At 48.6% G+C, this 19,828-nt stretch overlaps 1 protein-coding gene and 1 pseudogene across 4 annotated transcripts in view; one reads left to right on the top strand and one right to left on the bottom strand.

The window, feature by feature from the left end:
• JDP2 (Jun dimerization protein 2) overlaps positions 1 to 4,146 on the bottom strand; it is a 41,421-nt gene extending 37,275 nt beyond the window's left edge. Inside the window, exon 1 of one of the 4 annotated variants that reach the window (XM_021099535.2) lies at positions 3,956 to 4,146. The gene's annotated coding sequence lies outside the window, so the exon portion shown is untranslated. Of the gene's footprint in view, positions 1 to 2,401; positions 2,425 to 2,756; positions 2,988 to 3,160; positions 3,280 to 3,955 lie in introns of those variants that run through there. The other 3 variants (XM_021099533.2, XM_021099534.2, XM_084969800.1) reach the window with 3 other exon arrangements.
• A 444-nt stretch (positions 4,147 to 4,590) lies between these two features.
• LOC110261758 (glutamine synthetase pseudogene) overlaps positions 4,591 to 19,828 on the top strand; it is a 61,795-nt pseudogene continuing 46,557 nt past the window's right edge.

The raw sequence follows: 19,828 nt of genomic DNA, 5'->3' as shown, positions 1-19,828 counted from the left end.
AACAAAACATAGACATAACAGACGGCGTGTGACAATCCTTTGGTCCTTTTTTCTCAAAAAAAAAAAAAAAAAAAAAAAGCCACTGGTCAGCTAGAGCTTTGGAGCTCCACAAATGGAATCCCATGAGCTGCTGCAAGAAAATAGACGAAAAAGACCCAGGAGAGTGGGCTCTGGCCGGGCCTCCCACAGCCAGCAATGCGTGTAAAGAAACACAGGCTGAAAATCCAACTCTGAATGGCTAAGGCATTTGTCTCTGCTGAGCTTCGAGAGGCCAAACCACACACACGCACAAGAGCACGTGTACACACACACACACACACACACACACACACACCCATGGAGCTTGGCAGCCCGTAAGTTCCAGAGCTGGTAACACAAGCCATGGAACCGACTGCCAAGACAAGCAACAGAACGAGCCAGGCCCAGTTTCATTGGCCACCATACGCTGCATATGGCCCAGGACGCAGCCAAAACAGTGTTCTCACCCTCCTCAAAGGCATAGGAGACCCTCTGTTTTCAAACACACCTCCACAGAGCCTTAATTAAAGGAAAATGGAAAAATAATGTGCCTGCTGCTCTCCCCCTGCCTATATAGGTATGCACACACACACACACACACATCACCATGCACACTCACTCTATTTTTTTCTTCCTCCCATTTCGCTTTCCAGCATAATTCATTCACATGGAAAAAAAAAAAAAAAAAAAAGCCAACTGCATCCTGCAGCAGAAAGGCAGAAAAGAATGTAGCTTGCCCTCAGCCCTGGCTCTGATTTGCTCAAGTTGAGCTGGGGCTGAATGAATACAGAGCAGGCCAACCTGGAGTCTGCCCTGGCCTCTCTCTTCCAGAGCGGAGCTGGAAACGGAGACACTTGTGCGAGAGACAGGCCAGTGCAACACCAGCCGCCCCACAACAAATAAGGCCTGGAGAGCTTAGCCCTTCTCAGGGTTCTGCCAAGGGTTCTGCAGGCTGGAAAAGATGCCCACACATCCTGCAAACAGGTGGGGGAGCAAGAACAGACGTCGGAGGCTAGGCAAAAGCCAGGCAGTGAGTGAGGGGAGAGCTCTCGGTCCAATTCCTTCCTCGGGGGGACACTGGTACCACTTAACACATCTCCTTGGAGGTGGCCACAACCAACCCAGGAGAAAAGTCAGAAGCATCCTTGCCTTCCAGCTGCCCTTCGAATCTCAGAGCACCCAGCTCTTCAGGAAGATTCTGGAGCTGCCTGCAGCTCTGAACCAAAGCCAAAGGAGAGGGGAACAGAAGAGTCTTTGAGAAATCCGCCCTCCCTGTTTTCAACAAGGCAAAAACCTTAACCAGCCAGAGGCACGGGAATAGATCTTGCTTCTTTTCCTTGGTCGTCAGATTTATATAAAATCAGAGCCATGCTCACACCTGATACCTGGTTAAACTCTCCCCTAGAAACCTGGAAAGGAAGATAAGGCATCCATCCAAACTGCAGCCAGATTGGCTGGAAAGATGAAAGCAATGGGAGGTGTTTTTAAAAACCCTCAGGGAAAGGAGGTTGGGGGGAAGGGAGATGACAGGAGAACGCAGTTCACTGAAAGGCTTTAAAAGACAAGCAGGCACCCAATCATGGTTCAAAGCTTCAGTTTCTCACGCTCCTCAAACTAAGACCCTGAGGAGAGTCTAGGGAGATTTAAACCTGGCAACACACACATGCCCTTTTTTGAGAGGCAGATCTGAGCACAGCTGCCCTGAGCACCTGTGGTCAGGCCGCAGCCGGATGCCCTGGATGCCACGAGTGGGGGGGAGGGGAGCAGCACACTGGGCCAGGGTCGGGGGCAACCTTGACTGGAGCTGACCCAAGGGGTCAGTGGAGGTCCTCTCCCCTGCCAGCTGCAGGGATGGCCCGGCCATCCCTGCAGAAGAGGAAAGGCCTCCCTTGTCCTCCCTACCCCACGCCAGTCAAAACCTGGGTCTGCAACCCTAGAGCCAGGGGTCCAGGCATGTAAGGCCCCACCTCTGAGGTTCCTTTGAAGGGAGGGGCAGAAGAGAGCCTTCTACACTGGGCTGGGCCGAGAGGAGGGGCTGGTTACCTAGGGGAGCCGGCTTGCCTCCTTATGTAACCTGGCGGGGGAGCTGGGGAGCCCAAAGGGGACCCAGGCCGCCCTTTGACCCCCTCCCCCAGGCTAGAACCCCAGAGCAACGGCCCGAGAGAAGCCCTCTTCATTGTACGGAGAGCCTCAACCCTTCTCAGTGCCCTCCTCCGGGTCCGCAGGGAACCCTGCTTCCTCCCTGCGAGGGGGGTGGGGCGGGAACGACTTGCCAGCAGGTCGCTGTCATCCCTCCACCACCAGCACCCTGCACCTCCCTGGGCTTTCATCCTCCGTCTCCACCCTATGGCTCGTTGGCCCGGGCAGTTTTCTCCCTACTCACCCGCCTTCCCCGCCGCGCGAAGAGAGCACCTCCCTGCAAACGGACGGGGGAGGAGAGCGCGGGAGGGAGACCTGGGGAGCGCCCTGCTGCCCGGGGAGCGGACGGAGCCTCCCGTCCTAGGGCGGGAACCAAAGGAAAGCCACCGGATCTCGGGCGCTTGGCGGGAGGGCCCCGGCTATAGCGCCCCCCGCCGGGACAGCGCGGGGTCCCGGGGTTGCGGGAGCCTCCCCGCGGGGCGCGGGCTCCGGGTCCCCGCGCGCTCAGCCCGCTCGGGGGCGATCGTCCCAGGTGCCCGCGGCCGGCGCGCCCCACCCTGCCCGGTCCGGCGCCCCCCGGCGCGCGCCCTCGCACCCACCGTGCAGAAGCCGCGGGCGGAGGCGGCGCCCCCGGGGCCGGGGCCCGGCTGCAGGCGCCGTGCCCGCTCAGCGCCGCTGCCGCCCGGCTGCCGAGCTCCGCCCGGTGCCCAGGCCTGTCCCGGCCCGGGAGCCGCCGCGGCGCCAGCCCCGCCGCCGCTGCAGCGTCCGCCGCCGCCAGCGCCCCCCGTCGCGGCCGCCGAGCGTCCCTCCCGCAGGCTGTGGCGGGCGGCGGGACGGGTTGCATCAGCCCCGGCTATATAGCGGCCCCTGGGCGGCGGGGAGGGGTCGGGAATGCGGAACCGGCCGAGCTGCCAACTCCAGACGTCAGAGGGGGACGGAGAGGAAGGGAAGGAGGGGACAGGGGAGGAGGGGGGTGTGGATCCGGCGCTTCGCACCCACTGACCTTCACCTCCCCCGCCGCCTTTCGCGCCCTCCTCCTCGCGCTCCTCTCCCCGCGGGGGCGGCCCCGGCCCCGCAGCGCCGGCCCGGGTTCCATCGCTGTCCCCGGTTCTCCCAGCCCGCGGTGCAGGAGCGCGCGAGAAAGCAGGACGCGGCGGGCGGTTATGTAAGAGCATCTCCAGCGCACAGCCGCCCGGCTTCCACCCAGAAACACGGGTCCGGCCGAGAGGAGTGAGAAGGCAGCGCGGGACAAGTGGAAAAGCCCCTTGAAGCAGATGTTGCCTGTGTGGAACCATCCTCCTTAGTCCTTAGCTCTTTTTCCCAAACCGAGAGAGACAGAGACAGAGACAGAGACAGAGACAGAGACAGAGACAGAGACAGAGAGACAGAGAGACAGAGAAGAGAAGAGAAAGGAGAATTTCAACACACTTTTTCATCCTTGGACACTTCAGCACTGAGTGAGGAAATGATCTCGCAAGCCTGTTTCATTTTTCTGTGCAGAAGATGAACAGAGGATTAAGACGTTTGGGTACCTCCACCCCCTACCCACTAGCCCACCAGGTCATCACAGCTGCGCTTAAGCCCTAGGGTGGCTCAGGGCAAGAGACCTGCCGTCCTTGGGCTGCAGCCCCAGCCGCGGCTTTCCAGGTGGTTCTCACAGTTTGACCCCTGTGCTGTGTGTCCCGCTCCAGCAGCCCTCTTTCTGCTCAGGACACTCCCCTGAGCAGCCCCAGCCCTCAGCCCAAGCCAAATGACCTTCTTCCCCATTTACAACTTCCACTGCCAATTCAGCTCCTACCTTTCGTCCTCCTACATTGGGAGATGGTTGGGGGTGACTCCAGAGGAAATGTGTCCTCCTCAGTGCCTTCAGTATATAAAGGCACAGGCACACGGAGCCCTCAAGCACACATGTGGCATCCGAGACCTTGGCACTGAGCGATGCATGTCCTCCCTCCAGACCCCCTGGGTGCTCAGCCACCCCCTGCCTTTTTGCCTCAGCCACAGGGGAGTGACTCTGTTTATATTCAGCTTCCTTCAGCCTCCCTTTCGCAGTGATGTCAGATCATCACCCATAGAAGAAAGGAAGTGAAAGAAAAAGTTCATGCCTTCTTGGAGTGCAGATGCTCAGAGAGAGAGCAACAAGTCTTGAGATAGATGCGGCAAGGGAGCAGAGGCCAGGGAGCACGTCTCTTCATGGGGAGGACGGTGAGGTCCTGTTCTCCTTATTGCCTCAATGTAGGGAAATCTTTCTGGATCAGAGGACTGGGCTTATGGGAGGATAGACAGAGCAAGTCCCAATGACATTGACTGACCATTTTCACCTTCGCCTTGGTCCTAAAAGATTGAACAATGGAAAATGTGTAGTAATTTCACAGTCTTGTGGAAGAACATGACTCTCAGCCCCAGAAAGGTCAACGACACCTTGACTACAGCATGAAGATCAAAGCTGACTACCACGAGCCCGCCTTCCGACGTTTCCCCCGTGAGACTGTGGTCTGGGAGTTCCCGTTGTGGCTCAGTGGTAACGAACCCGACTAGTATCCATGAGGATGTGGGTTGGATCCCTGGCTCCGCTCGGTGGGTTAAGGATCGGGTGTTGCTACAAGCTGCAGTATAGGTTGAAGATGCGGCTTGGATCCTGCCTTGCTGTGTCTGTGATGTAGGCTGGCAGCTGCAGCTCCGATTTGACCCCTAGTCTGGGAACTTCCACATGCCGAGGGTGTGGCCCTTAAAAAAAGAAGAGACTGGGTCTGAACATTTATATGGAAGAAAACACTGAACAGGGGCTGTGTTACTTTATGCGTCTTCATCTGGGACTTTGGAAAAACTAAACTGATCTATGTGTGGGGACCAGTAATTACTGTGTGGTTCGAGTGATCCTCTCCAGGGCCTGCTTTGGACGTGGCTGGGCCACTGGCAGTACGAATGGACCTTTGCTTCACTCGCAAATTAAATATGCTTCCAGGTGGCACCAAGGGGTAACTTGGAGGTCTTTAACCCCCTCCATCTTTCTATAATATCCATTAGGTCTCCTCCATTATTTGATATGGATGCTTTTTAATTTTATATAGAATACTGTGTAAACACAGCTTCAAAATCTCCAGCCACATTGCCCCCTACTAGACCCCTCTGTGTAGTCATCGCCTCTGGAAGTGGCTGGATGGAGGGGCCATAAATTGGCTCATTTATATAGATGTTGGTCTGCTTCGCCCTGCCTTGCTGGTTGGAGCTGATCTACCTCTAGCTCTCAGGGAGGAGCAAGTGACCCAGCCTAAGGCAGTTTAAATTTAGGTTTCCTATTACCTGCAACTAAAAAAGTCCTGAATGGGGTTCCCGGGGCGGGGGGGGGGCTTGATGGATTAAGGATCTGGAGTTGTCACTGCTGTGGCTTGGGTCACTGCTGTGGGATGGGTTCATTTCCTGGCCCGGGAGCTTTCACATGCCGCAGGTGCACCCCCCCCCCCCCAAAAAAAGGTCCCGATTAATACATCCAGCCCTGGCCAATGGAATGGCTCAGAGATTGCCATCTATCCCAAGTGAGTCTGTGTGAATCCGCTAGAAAAAGAAGCTGCCAGAAGCTGGATCTGAAACCACCAGAAGCTACCATGTGGAGAGAGTCTATGAGAGTGAAGCTAATGCAAAGAAGAGTAGAATAGAGCCAAGCAGCAGAGGGAAAGACAAATCAAGTTCAGACAGCATTGTCTGAGTTCCTGAATCCAGCCATGCCTGACATTAGCCCTACCTCTGGTGTTTTTAGTTATAGGAAACTGTAAATTCTAGCTTACTTAAGGCAGTCTGAATTTAGGGGTCTTGTTATTTGCAACTAGAAAAGTCCTGATTAATACACTAGGTTTTGTATCTGACTTGTTTAGATACTACATTTTAAAACTTACTGGGTATTGACAAATCCCAACCTCTTTGCAAACAGAAAAAAGTGGACCAGCAAGGTAAAATAATAATTTCCCCAGACCTATTCTTCCAACATCAAAGGACGAAGTGATAGTTCTGGTTAAACAACCAATTAACTAGTCTTTTTTGTTTTTTTGTCTTTTTGCCATTTCTTTGGCTGCTTGCATGGCATATGGAGGTTCCCAGGCTAGGGGTCGAATCCGAGCTGTAGCCACCAGCCCATGCCAGAGCCACAGCAGCTCAGGACCCGACCCACGTCTGTGACCTACACCACAGCTCATGGCAATGCCAGATCCTTAACCCACTGAGCAAGGCCAGGGATCGAACCCGCAACCTCATGGTTCTTAGTCAGATTCGTTAACCACTGAGCCACGACAGGAACTCCCAATTAACTAGTCTTTATGCTAGTGAAGCGATATTGTGTGCCTGTGAGGTACCCAAAGTTTAAGAAGTGATACCTCACCAGTTCCCACCTCCCATTTAGTTTGAAGGAATGACTTGAACACTAACGAACCCCTGGACCAAGAGTAATGAAGAGCTATTAAGTGACACAGACTTCAAGGAGCTTAGACAGGATTATTGCACAATAGAAAAATCATTCGTTAATCCATTCTATTCTCTACTCAAACTGTTTAGACTAAAAATTGCAAACTAGCAGCTGCCAGACCGAATTTGACTTTGCTGGCTCAACCTTAAAATATATATATTTTTTAACTTATCAAAGATTTCACAGAGTTCCTGTTGTGGTTAAGTGGTTAACGAATCTGACTAGGAACCATGAGGTTGCGGGTTCGATCCCTGGCCTTGCTCAGTGGGTTAAGGATCCGGTGTTGCCGTGAGCTGTGGTGTAGATCACAGACGTGGCTCGGATCCTGTGTTGCTGTGGCTCTGGTGTAGGCCAGTGGCTACAGTTCCGATTAGACCCCTAGTCTGGAAACCACCTTATGCCACAGGAGCGGCCCTGAAAAACGGCAAAAAGATTAAAAAAAAAAAAAAAAAAAAAACAGATTTCACACAAAAATCAAGATTCCTAATCTCTCCTGAAAAAAATCAAAGTCAGGTAGCACGTACAGTCAGGGTAGGACAGGTTATGCTTCAATGGCAAACATCCTCCAAATTGTAGTGGCTTAACACGAAAACTGTGGATGGAGGTAAATGCTCAGGATGACCGTCCTGCAGGTGAGGGCTCAGTATTGCACCCCCATATCAGCACATATGTCCTCTGTCAGGAGCACACAGAAAGAGGGAGAGCTAGAAAGAGCCACGCACCAGCAGTTAAATGTTTCCTTCCAGAGTGACATATGCGGCATTTTAGCTTACATTGCATTGGCTAAAACAAGTCACACGAAACAATTTCAGAGAGGCAGGGAAGTTCAGTCCTCCTATGTACCAGGCAGAGAAGGGAACTGCCTATCAGTGAACAATTAATATTTGCCACATTGTGGACTCCCTAATGGCAACAATGGGCTACAACCCACTTGAAGCTGACCCCCCTCCTTTTTTTTTTTTTTTGCTTTTTGCTTTTTAGGGCTGTACTCGTGGCATATGGAGGTTTCCAGGCGAGGGGTCTAATCGGAGCTATAGCTGCCAGCCTATGCCACAGCCACAGCAATGCCAGATCCAAGCCAATTTGCAATCTACACCACAGCTCACAGCAACGCTGGATCCTTAACCCACGAAGCGAGGCCAGGGATAGAACCTGCAACCTCATGGTTCCTAGTCGGATTCATTTCCGCTGTGCCATGATGGGAACTTCCTTGAAGCTGCCCCTTTGAGATGAGTCTTACCCTGGATTGACACAGTTTCCAACCAGCCTGCCAGGGCATTTACATGGCCTGCCCGATCTCTAGGAGCATTTGACTTTACAGCTTAAACAAAGCCAATGTCAATATCAGTCTTTCAGTGTCCCTTGTGATCCACAGAGTTATCACACATTTTTCAAAAACATGGCTTTTTAAATTTGCTAATTAAAATAATGCCATAGGATTTCCCATGTGGCTCAGCAGGTTAAAGATCCAGTGTTGTCACTGCAGTGCTCAGGTCGCTGCTGTGGTGCAGTTTCAATCCCTGGCCCAGGAATTGCCACATGCTGCAGGCATAGCCAAAAATAAATTCATTAAAAAATTAAATCAGATTTTAAAATGCCTTAGAGAAGTCTTAGGTGCAGGGCAGGGTGGTATCATAAAATCAAACAAGAAGCTGAGACTAGCTGTTATGTATTCTGCAAATTACAAAGACCTGTTTATGATGGTTGCTTCCTCCTACTCTTCCCTTTTGCTCAATCAAATACCTACCAGGAGAGACCAGGACAAATGAGCCTTCCACTGTCTTCCATAGGGTAGGAGGAGAAGTAACATGGTAGTCATTTAGGGGATGGTCTGGTTTAAAGTTTTAAATTTTTCCTATATATATGCATATATATTCCTATATATATGCATGTATATATATATATATATATATATATATATATATATTCATGGCTGAAATATTAGAGAAGAAAATTTGAATTGAGAACAGAACTAACTGCTGCTTCTCTTCCACCAATGAGAATTTTATAAAATAACAGGAAACATGTCTAATGTTGTTTTTGTTTTTTTTGGTTTTTGTTGTGGTGGTGGTGGTGGTTTTTGCTTTTTAGGGCTGAACCCATGGCATATGGAGGTTCCCAGGCTAGTGGCTGAATCAGAGCTGTAGCTGCTGGCCTACACCTAAGCCACAGCAATGCAGGATCTGAGCCACCTCTCTGACCTACACCACAGCTCATGGCAACAATGGATCCTTAACCCTCTGTGCAAGGCCAGGGACTGAATCTGCATCCTCATGGATGCTAGTCAAATTCCTTAACTACTAAGCCACTGGGAACTCCTAAAGTTTTAGTAATAAATCAGCATCCACAGAAATACAGCCATCTCTTGGGAAAGCCCAGCATCTTCTCTTTGATCTCCAAACACAATTTTCTCGTTTAGTGCTGGGCCAGATGGGGTTAGGAGAGGAGTGTGGTGGAGATATGCTTTTCTCCGGAGCACTCCTTTCTTTGGAAAACCACTATCCTCCCTCTCCCTGAGGCCCTGAGGTGTTGTCAATTCTGGTGCCTCATCATCCCCACTCAAATGTGGGTGTGTGGCCTCAGCTGGCCAATTAGAACAGTCCATTTCCTAAGCTACAATGATTGGTTCAGGGATGGGCCAATCAGGGCCAATCAGAGTCTTCCCTGAGATTGATACGTGAATGTCAAGGAAGAGGGGAGCTCTTTTCCTTCAAAACACCAGTGCAAGGATGTAGTTTGTGGCTATTGGTGGCCATTTTTTCTTGTCATGTGATAAGAGACTGACTGAGAGTGGAACACATACAAAGACGGAAAGAGAGCCAAGACATGTAAAGATAGAACAACCATGAGATCATCATTTGCTTCCTGAACCTAACAGGCTATGAGAACATGCTGAATCAGTCTTTGGACTTCACAGTGATGAAGTCAATACATCCACTTTCTGTTTCTTACTAAGATAGTTTGAGGGTTTTCTGCCACTTGCCACCAAAGAAAGCTGAAAAATTCGTGAGTAAAATGACCCACAGTCAAACTCACAAAGCACTGTTAAACTGACACTGGGAAATTTTATCTGCTTACTATTCTTGCTTCATCCATCAAATGCCACTCAACTATCCAAGACTAAATACAGAACTACACTGAGCTCCCTTCTTGCAGTTCAGGGTTCAGCTCGGCATTTAAATAATTTAGTCAGATGGCCTTGTTTGAATGTTTGCTCTGAGCCATAGACAACATACCACCCTAGGAGAGGAGGCAAAGCGCAAAAAAAAGACATCCCTGACCGTAAAGATGACAGAATAGAGACCCAGGAAGATAGATGATATTCATTAAAATGGGGAAATGAGGACTTAAGTGATCTAGAGAAAACCCAATGCATTCTGCTCTCAAAATATTATGTTTCAAAAGATGCCCTGAAAAGAAGATGAAAGGTCCACGTAGGGATGTCACAACGTAAGCCATCTACATATAGGTGCTCCCTGAAGTTGACACCAGGATTGCAGGTTGAATCACCAAACTCCTTTAGATCAAAGATGATCTTAAGAAATATTAAACTTCAAACAATAGGTGATTAACACATTTTGAGATTATGAATGAACAAACAGAAGCTGGTCTAGGACTCAGTCTTAAGAGATGCTGACAATGAACAAATGGGCATATAGGAGGAGGCAAAGTAGTTAACAAAGGATACCCCCAGAAAATAGAAGAAAGGAAGGCAGAGACAGAAGCACAGAACCTCAAGATTCCTCAAGTCCCCTGTCCCTTAACCCAGGAGTAGGCTTTCCCTCGGCCATGAAAGCCAAAATGGGTTGTCAATACGGTCAAACATTACAGAGATAAATAAGATCTGAGATGAGTCCACTGTATTTGTTCAGATCTAGAAAGTACACTATTACCATAGGGATGTATATTCAAGAGGCCTCAGTCATTATTAGAAGAGGGAGTTTAATCTGAAAAGGTAGGCATTATGCCACGAAGAGGTTTCCTCTTGACACCCACAGAATGCTGGTCTAGAAGGCTCGGGGACCTTTCCTTCTTGGTTTTTTTTTGGGGGGGGCGGGGGCATGCCCTTGGCATGTGGAAGTTCCTGGACCAGGGATCAAACCCATACCACAGCAGCAACCCAAGCCCCTGCAATAAAAAAGCCGGATACGGAACCTGCTGGGCCACAAGGGAACGCCTCCTTTTTCTTAATCCCTGTCCCCTCACACCTAGAAGGTGTTACTGTGGATTGGCCAGATTCCTCAATAAAACATTTGGACCTTGGTTTCCCCATCTGCTCAATGGGGACAAGAATGGTGACGGCATTAGAAGGTCGATGTGAGGATTAACTGTGATACTTACAAAGCACCCTATCAATACCTGCCACAGGCTGAGTCCAAGAAATCTGGCTGTGTTCACATCATCACCGTCATCGCTACCATCACCGTCAATGTCACATTTTAGGCGATCCAAGCTTTCCTGCTAAGGAGCCTTCTTAGATCTGTCAAGCCCAGAGTGATTCCTCCTTCTTCCAACCTGAAATATCACATCCCTACCCACCTAATGATAATCGTATGCTATTTTGAATTCTTTTTATTTCATTTGTGTAGTGTCATTTCAGCGTGCTTGAAGTCACCTTCGTGTTAGGGACAACATCTTACCATTTTAAAACCCCTGTAGCCCCCACCATCTACTGACTTTATGGTTGACTTTGAATGAACACCTAAATAAGTGACAGCCAGAGGCCAGAAAATAAATTCTTTTGTATCCCCAGTCATGTCAAAAGCAGTCTGGGCTCATGGCACTTAAAGAATATTCGTCCGATCGCTGCTGGGCAGAGTGAATGTTAAGATCAGTGACCCCTTGTGCAGCGCACGCTGGCAGACCATTAAAGTGAGGAAGGGGCCATATTTTATAGACGAGGAAATTGAAGCCCACACTGATGACACAGATCTAGCTGAACAAAAGTTATGACGGGAATAATTCTCAGGACTCTTTTTATGCCTCGTGTTTTAAAACAACCACCAATAAAAAGTTATTTCAGCAAATGTTTATCGAAGGGGAAAAAAAGTCCCCTAGGTTTTCTGCGGGAGGTGGCGTTTCCTCTTACACTCAACAATTTTGGTGGTGCGGTAGAGCGAGGTGTGGGATGGAGCCAAGGGGGCCTTGTGACTGGGCTCTTGTGTGAGCCCCAGCCAGCGGGGGAGGGGTGGGATTTTCACTTCTAGGAAAGCTCTTCCAGCTCCAGGCGATGCAGGCCCGGTTTGGACACCTACGTTCCTGAAACACAGGGCCCTAAGTTGGCCCCAGGCTGCCTTCCAGAGAGCCCCCCTTTCCCAGCTCAGTAGCTGGGCTGGGGGAGTCCCCAGGCCGGCTCACAGAAACCCATCCCAGGAACCAGACAAGAGCCCCACACTCGGAACTTGGGCAATGAGGCTAAACATTTACAATTAAAACTCACTGCTGTACAAGGAGACATCTCAGGGCCGGCCCCAGGACGAGGCCCTGAGGGAGGCCGCGCGTCCGCAGAGGGAGAGCGCAGGACAAGGGCGTCTTTGGTAGCCCTGGCCAGGCTCACAGGCTCCCTTTCAGGTTTTATGCCCACATTTCCCTACCCTCGACTCTCACCAGTGTTTCTCTATCTCTTAAATACACCTCCCTAATCCTCTCCTTCCTCCTTTTTAAAGCCTGCTTTTCCTTTCAAATACTTCCTCAAATGCCAACTTGTTATTTCTGTGCCCTCCCCTTCGAGAGCCTTCCCAAGAGCTCTGACTGAAATACTGGAGACCACAGGGCCAGATTTTCATTCATTTCTTCATTCATTCATTCAACAAATATTTGGTTATGTGGACAGGGCCGCGGCAATACAACCACAATCAAAGATGGCCCAGTTCTCCGGTGAGTGAATAATTAGCTAATTGACTAAATAATTACAACTGTGCAAAGGAGAATTAAGGGGTGTGATGAGACAGGTAGAGAAACAATGGGAATCAACCTTTCTCTGCTTGTCAGAGACTCTCATCCCAATCAGCTGGATGCCCTAGGCCGCTCCCTCTCAAGCACAGGAGCAGGTGTCCTGTAAAAAGCTCTCCTAGGAGCTTGCGTCCTCCTCCCTTGGGTCAAAGTTTCAGCGCTCCAGGTTGAGGGGGGGCTCTCCTTAGACCCCACTGCCCAGCCCTAACTCTCCCAGCCCTCTTCACCATCTTGGGGCTGGGGCCCCAGGTAATTATCCACTGCCATGCATATACAAGGTTTTCACCTAGTTACCTGGTCTTCTAAGGTTAATGCATCGTGCAAGGCAGTAGAGAATAGCAGTGAAGCCTGTGGACTCTGGAACCGGACTATCCCTGTCTCTGATGCATACTAACCGTGTGGCCATGGACACGTTACTTAATGGCTCTGTGCTCAATTTCATCATCATTAAAATGGGGTGTGTGCGTGGATGTGAGGTAGGTGTGTAGGAGATAACACTCCAACCATAGGGGTATCATAAAGAGGTAAATACATAAATATACAAGGAGGCACTGCCTGTAAAGCCCTTGGAACTGTGCTTAGCCCAAGTCGAGGCTCAGGAAAGGTGCTCTTGGATGCTACGGTTTGAAACTCCCCTGGCAACGTGTCCAGCCTTGGCCTGAACCCAGCCCAGGTCAGAGTCTCAGACTGCTCACCAGGAAGGAGAGGCTGGACCTTTTTAAAAGAGACAAGATGCTGGCAGCAATGAAGACTGCCCGGAAGCTAAATAGACAAGGGCACTGAAGCTGGCTGGATGTGCGGCACGTTGACCTCAATTCTCTAAGACCAGGAGCCACTCCAACTATCTGTGGCTTGAGAAGGGAGTCCGGAGGAAGACCTGCTTTTGAGCGGGGCTCACCTACCTCTAGCTTCTTATGTGACCCCAAAGATCATTTCTATGCTTCGATTCTGTTTTTCCATGGCAGAGGATAAGAGTCATAGCATCATGGAGTTTGAACTAAAATTGACCTTAGTGAGTCCATAATACAACCCTTTTATTTTCTAAGGAAAGTGACACCCAGAAATGTCACGTGACATGGGCAGCAGGGGCTAGATTCAAATCCCAGCCCTAGGACTTATGCTTGTCTCTGAGATTCATGATCCTCTGAGGTAAAGGGAAGGTAGAATTCCAACCGCATAGGGTCACCATGAGAACGAAGAGGACCACATATGATGCACCACACCCAGGGCCTGGGTGTGGTTGGGTAGGAAGTCATAAAGGCATTTCCCAGTGTCAAGTGGCTGGTTGCTAATCCCTTCCTTAGCTTCTCCACTGGGTTGACAGAAGAATAAAGGAAGCAGTAGAAGACTCTGAAAATCGAAATGCCGTGTCATCATTCTGTGCTGTTAATATTACCCATCCAATTAAGATTTACTAAACCAATTTGGGGAACTGGCCATTGTCCCAGGAACTAAAGGGTTAAAGTCCATAGGTAAAAACTCAGTTTCTGGTTCTTGGAGGTTTCTCATTTGGGACTAGGCTTCTCAAAGAAGAAAGGCCAGAGTTCCCGTCGTGGCGCAGTGTTTAATGAATACGACTAGGAACCATGAGGTTGCGGGTTCGGTCCCTGCCCTTGCTCAGTGGGTTAACGATCCGGCGTTGCCGTGAGCTGTGGTGTAGGTTGCAGACTCGGCTTGGATCCCGAGTTGCTGTGGCTCTGGCGTAGACTGGCGGCTACAGCTCAGATTTGACCCCTAGCCTGGGAACCTCCATATGCCGCGGGAGCGGCCCAAAGAAATAGCAAAAAAAAAAAAGACAAAAAAAAAAAAAAAAAAAAAAAAAGAAAGGGCTTTCAAAACCACAGTGCTTGGTAATCATGGTCTCACAGAGAAAGCTCACTTAAAGCAACATTCCTCCTCCGGCTGTTACTGAAGCATCAGAGTAAAGCGCATGTGTAGTGGGGGCTTCGCCCCCAGCCTCCTCTGAGAGCAACTGGGGGACCTGAGTCCATGATGCTCCAATGGGACCAGCCCCTTGGCTCATCCAGCAGAGACAGCTGCACCCACTCCCTGGGGGGAGGCTCCTTGTCTTGGGCCAGTGCAGCCAATTGCCTTCAAACCACAGACCCAGTCTGGTGTCATCAGAAATGAGCCAAAGCCCACAGGCCCAGAGTCAAAGAAAGATAGCTAGGTGCTCTTTAAAAGAGATCATGAGCAGTAAAATAGGAATCAAAATAAAATGAGCCTGGTGAGGAAGATTTTTTTTTCCTCAATTTTTAATGTCAGAAAAATCTCTTTTTTTGGAGTTCCCATTGTGGCACAGTGGAAACGAATCTGACTAGTATCCATGAGGATACAGGTTCGATCCCTGGCCTCACTCAGTGGGTTAAGGAGCTGGCATTGCTGTGGCTGTGGTGTAGGTGGTGGCTGCAACCCAGATTCCACCCTTAGCCTGGGAACTTCCATATGTTATGAGTGCAGCCCTAAAAAAAAGAAAAACCCTTATTTAGACATCCCCTCGCATCTCATCGGCCAGACTGAGTCACATGCCCACCTCTAGACCAATCCCTGGCTGGCATGTAGGGTTGATCAGTGATTGGCCTTCTCAGTTGGAGGAGGCATGGGTACTAGAACTAAATAAATAGAAGCTCTGCCTGCCCACCAGGAAGGCAGAAGTGAGCTGTTAGATGCCCAGCTCTAGCCACCAGTTCACAACAAAGGGAGAAAACATTAAAACCTAAAGGATTGACTATGGCTTTGAAGCCCAAGCGCTGGGTCCTAATTGTGCCTCTTACCAACTAAAAAAATTGAGTGGGATCCTTGGCCTCTGAGAGCCTCAGATTCATCTAACAAGGCTGTTGTGAGGGTCAAATGAGGTAATTCAGTCTTCACACAAGCCCTTGGCAGACTTTCACATCCCACCTGAAAGGATGTCCTCTATCCAGTTATCATTGTCAATGAAAATGGTAACACGAATGGATCTTCTATGGACGGAAATGTGTTTAGAGTTGACTGTTGGGGCACTCACTTCTTAGCCTCTATAAGCTATGGCTAAGTGACCCTTTGGGGCCAAGGTCAGCTATAGTATCTGTTTTTCATTACATTAAGACCTGGCTCATTCTTTATCTGAAAACAATATATGTCACTTAAGTTTCTTAAATCCTTTTTAAAAATAATCCAAAACCCCATCAAAAAATGGGCAGAATCTAAACAGACAACTCTCTAAAGACGACATGCGGCTGGCCAAAAAACACATGAAAAGATGTTCAACATCACTCATTATTAGAGAAATGCAAATCAAAACCACTATGAGGTACCACCTTACACCAGCCAGAATGGCAATCATCAAAAAGTCTACAAACAATAAGTGTTGAAGAGGGTGTGGAGAAAAGGGCACCCTATTACACTGTGGGTGGGATTGTAAACTGGTGCAATCACTGTGGAAAACAGTATGGAGATTCCTCAGAAAACTAAAAATAGAATTACCATTTGATCCAGCAATCCCACTCCTGGGCATCTATCCAGAGAAAACCATGACTCGAAAAGACACATGTACTCCAATGTTCTTTGCAGCACTATTTATGATAGCCAAGACATGGAAACAACCTAAATGTCCATCGACAGAGGAGTGGATAAAGAAGCTGTGGTACATATACACAATGGAATATTACTCAGCCATTAAAAGGAAAGAAATAACGGCATTTTTAGCAATATGGATGGACCTAGAAATTATCATACTGAGTGAAGTCAGTCAGACAGTGAGACACCAACATCAAATGCTATTATTTACATGTGGAATCTTAAAAAAAGACACAATGAACTTCTTTGCAGAACAGATACTGATTCACAGACTTTGAAAAACGTATGGTTTCCGAATGAGACAGGTTGGGGGGTAGGGGATGGGCTGGGAGTTTGGGATGGAAATGCTATAAAATCGGGTTGTGATGATCATTGTACAACTATAAATGTAATACAATTCATTGAGTAATTAAAAATAAAATAAAATAAAAAGAATCCAAAATTGCCATGCAAACTTCTTGTATTAAAATGCATATGTATCAATTCCAAACAAAATTATGCCATTAGGGCTATTGGGGATAATATTTAATAAACATTAAATGTATAATAAGTATGTGACAAAATGTCGAAGTACATCAGTGGTTCTCAAGTAATCTCTCAAAGGTCAAGGTGGTCCAGGGTGTCTGCTGTGGTCGAAGATGACAAGATCACCTCACGCCTGAACACCAATCTTTGTGCATCTAACACAAAGCTTTCTTCCCCAGAGCAGAAATAGAACAGAGTTTGGCTGGTGAAGGAAAGAGTGGAAAATGGGGGATCTGCCAGGTCACTCAAGCAAATGAAAAGTAGGTACATTACTCTTTCGCCTGCCTGATCCACTGGCATCAGTCCCATCAAGAGGCATGTTCTTTGGGCCTCAGAGCGTGTGCAGACTTGAAAGCTCTGGCTCTGAAAAAAATCTTCTACCTCAACATAATGTGGAGAGAAGTTCCATTCGGTCAGGCACCTGATCGTCTCTCCGAGTGCAAGGGATGGCCATGGCCCAAGCGTAGCAATAGCCAATCAATTGTCATCAGCTCTTAAAACGGTTCACTTTTTTAGTAGTAGGCAATATATATATATATATATATTGGACTTTTTGTCCTTTTAGGGCCACACCCATGGCATATGCAGGTTCCCAGGCTAGGGGTCGAATCTAAGCTGTAGCCCCTGGCCTACGCCAGAGCCACAGCAACGCGGGATCCGAGCCATGTCTGTGACCTACCCCACAGCTCACGCCAACGCTGGATCCTTAACCCACTAAGTGAGGCCAGGAATTGAACCCGCAACCTCGTGGTTCCTAGTCAGATTCGTTTCCCCTGTGCCACGACGGGAACTGCAATAGTAGGCAATAGTGACTGGGCACTTACTATATGCTACTCACTGTGCTAAGTGCTTTAGATTTATTATTTCCTTTAATCCTCACAAAAAAACCATGGAGTAGGAATATTATCCCCATTTTACAGATGAGGAAATGAAGGCGCAGGATGTTCAGCTAATTTGCTATAGATCACAGCTAGGTAGCAGGCAGAGTTAGGGCTCAAATTCAGATAGTCTGGGTCCAAAGCATATGTTCTTAACCATACACAACATGGTGTTTTATTTGTTTGGGGGGGGACTGTTTGTTTGTTTGTTTGTCTTTTTAGGGCTATACCTGCGGCATGGGGAAGTTCCTAGGCTAGGAATCAAATCTGAGCTGTAGCGGCCAGCCTAGACCACAGCCACAGCAACATGGGATCCAAGCCGCATCTGTGACCTACACCACAGCTCATGGCAATGCCAGATCCTTAACCCACTGAGTAAGGCCAGGGATTGAACCTGCATCCTCATGGATGCTGACTGGGTTTGTTATCGCTGAGCCACAACAGGAACCTCCTGGTTTTGGTTTTTAATAGACTTTACTTTCAGGAGTATTTTTATTTTTATTTCTTTTTACGGCCGCATCTGTGGCATATGGAAGTTCCAGGGCTAGGGGTCAAATCCAAGCTGCAGCTGTTGGCCTAGGCCACAGCCATGGCAACACCAGGTCTGAGCCACGTCTGTGAACTATGCCACAGCTTGCGGCAATGCCAAATCCTTAACCCCCTGAGTGAGGCCAGGAATCAAACCTGCATCCTCGCAGAGACAACGTCAGGTTCTTAACCTACTGAGCCACAGTAGGAATTCCCTCGGGAGTATTTTTAGGTTCACAGCAAAACTGAGCAGAAGGTATAGAGATTTCCCAAATACTTCCTTCCCCCACACAAGCTCAGCCCCTCCACTAGTAGCATCCTCACCAGAGTGATACCTTATAATCAATGAACCTACACTGACACATTATCATCACCCAAAGTCCATCATTTACATTCAGGTACATTCTTAACGTTGTCCATTCTCCGCATTTAAACAAATGTATGAGGGCATAAGTCCCCCATTATAGTACCACACAGAGCAGTTTCACTGCCCTAAAAGTCTCCGTGCTCGGAGTTCCCATCATGGCGCAGTGGTTGACGAATCCGACTAGGAACCATGAGGTTTCGGGTTGGATCCCTGGCCTTGCTCAGTGGGTTAAGGGTCTGGCATTGCCGTGAGCTGTGGTGTAGGTTGCAGATGTGGCTCGGATCCTGTGTTGCTGTGGCTCTGGTGCAGTCTGGTGGCTACAGCTCCAATTGGACCCCTAGCCTGAGAACCTCCATATGCTGCGGGAGCGGCCAAGAAATGGCCAAAAAGCCAAAAAAAAGTCTCTGTGCTCCACTTCTTCATTCTCCCCTTCCCACTAACCATCATAAGCCACTGATCCATTTACTGCATCCATAATTTTGCCTCCTCCAGAATGGCAAATAGTTGGAATGACATCGTATATAGCCTGTGCCGATTGGCTTCTGTTACTTAGTACTATGCGTTTACGTTTCCCGCATGTCATTTCATGACTTGATAGTGGGCTGCTTTTGAGTGCTGGATAATAGTCCACCATCCAGATGTACCAGTTTATCCATTCACCTACTGAAGGACATCTTGGTTGCTTCCTAGTTCTGGCAATTATGAATAAAGCTGCTGTAAACATTCCCTTGCAGGCTTTTGTGCAGACATGCTTTCAACTCATGTGGGTAAACACCAAGGAGCACAATTGTTGGGTCATAGGATAAAACTATGTTTACCTTGGTAAGAAATCGTCAAAATGTTTTCCAGAGAAACTGGACCATTTTGACTTCCCTCCAGCAGTGGGTGAGAATTCCCATTGCTCCACATCCTCACCAGCATTTGGTGTTTGGGATTTGGGCCATTCTAATAGACGTGTAGTGGTTTAATTGTTGTATATCTTCTCATTGCTGTTTTAAATGTTGTATATCTTCTTTGGTGAGGTGTCTGTCCAGATCTGTTGCCTATTTTTTTTTTTTAACTAAATTGTTTGTCTTCTTATTGTTGAATTTTGCAATACAGCATTTTTAAGGATAAAATTACAGATTCATAGAATGTCAAGGATGGAAACACCTCAGAAATCACCCAGTCCTTCCCCCTCACTTTACGGATGTGAAAAATAAGGCCCAGGAGTTCCCGTTGTAGCTCAGAGGGTTAAGGACCTGACTAGTATCTATGAGGATGCTTCACTCAGTGGGTTAAAGATTTGGCGTTGCTGCAAGCTGCAGTGTAGGTCACAGATGCAGCTCAGACCCCACGTTGCTGTGGCTGTGGTGTAGGCCAGCAGCTACAGCTCCAGCTCCGATTCAGCTCCCAGCCTGGGAACCT

Source organism: Sus scrofa, chromosome 7 (assembly GCF_054392235.1).
Source record: "Sus scrofa isolate SSC_HxYL_T2T_F1_AM1 chromosome 7, Sscrofa_HxYL_maternal_Yorkshire_Landrace_v2.0, whole genome shotgun sequence".
Lineage (NCBI taxonomy): Eukaryota > Metazoa > Chordata > Mammalia > Artiodactyla > Suidae > Sus > Sus scrofa.
This window is presented reverse-complemented; position numbering and strand designations above follow the sequence as displayed.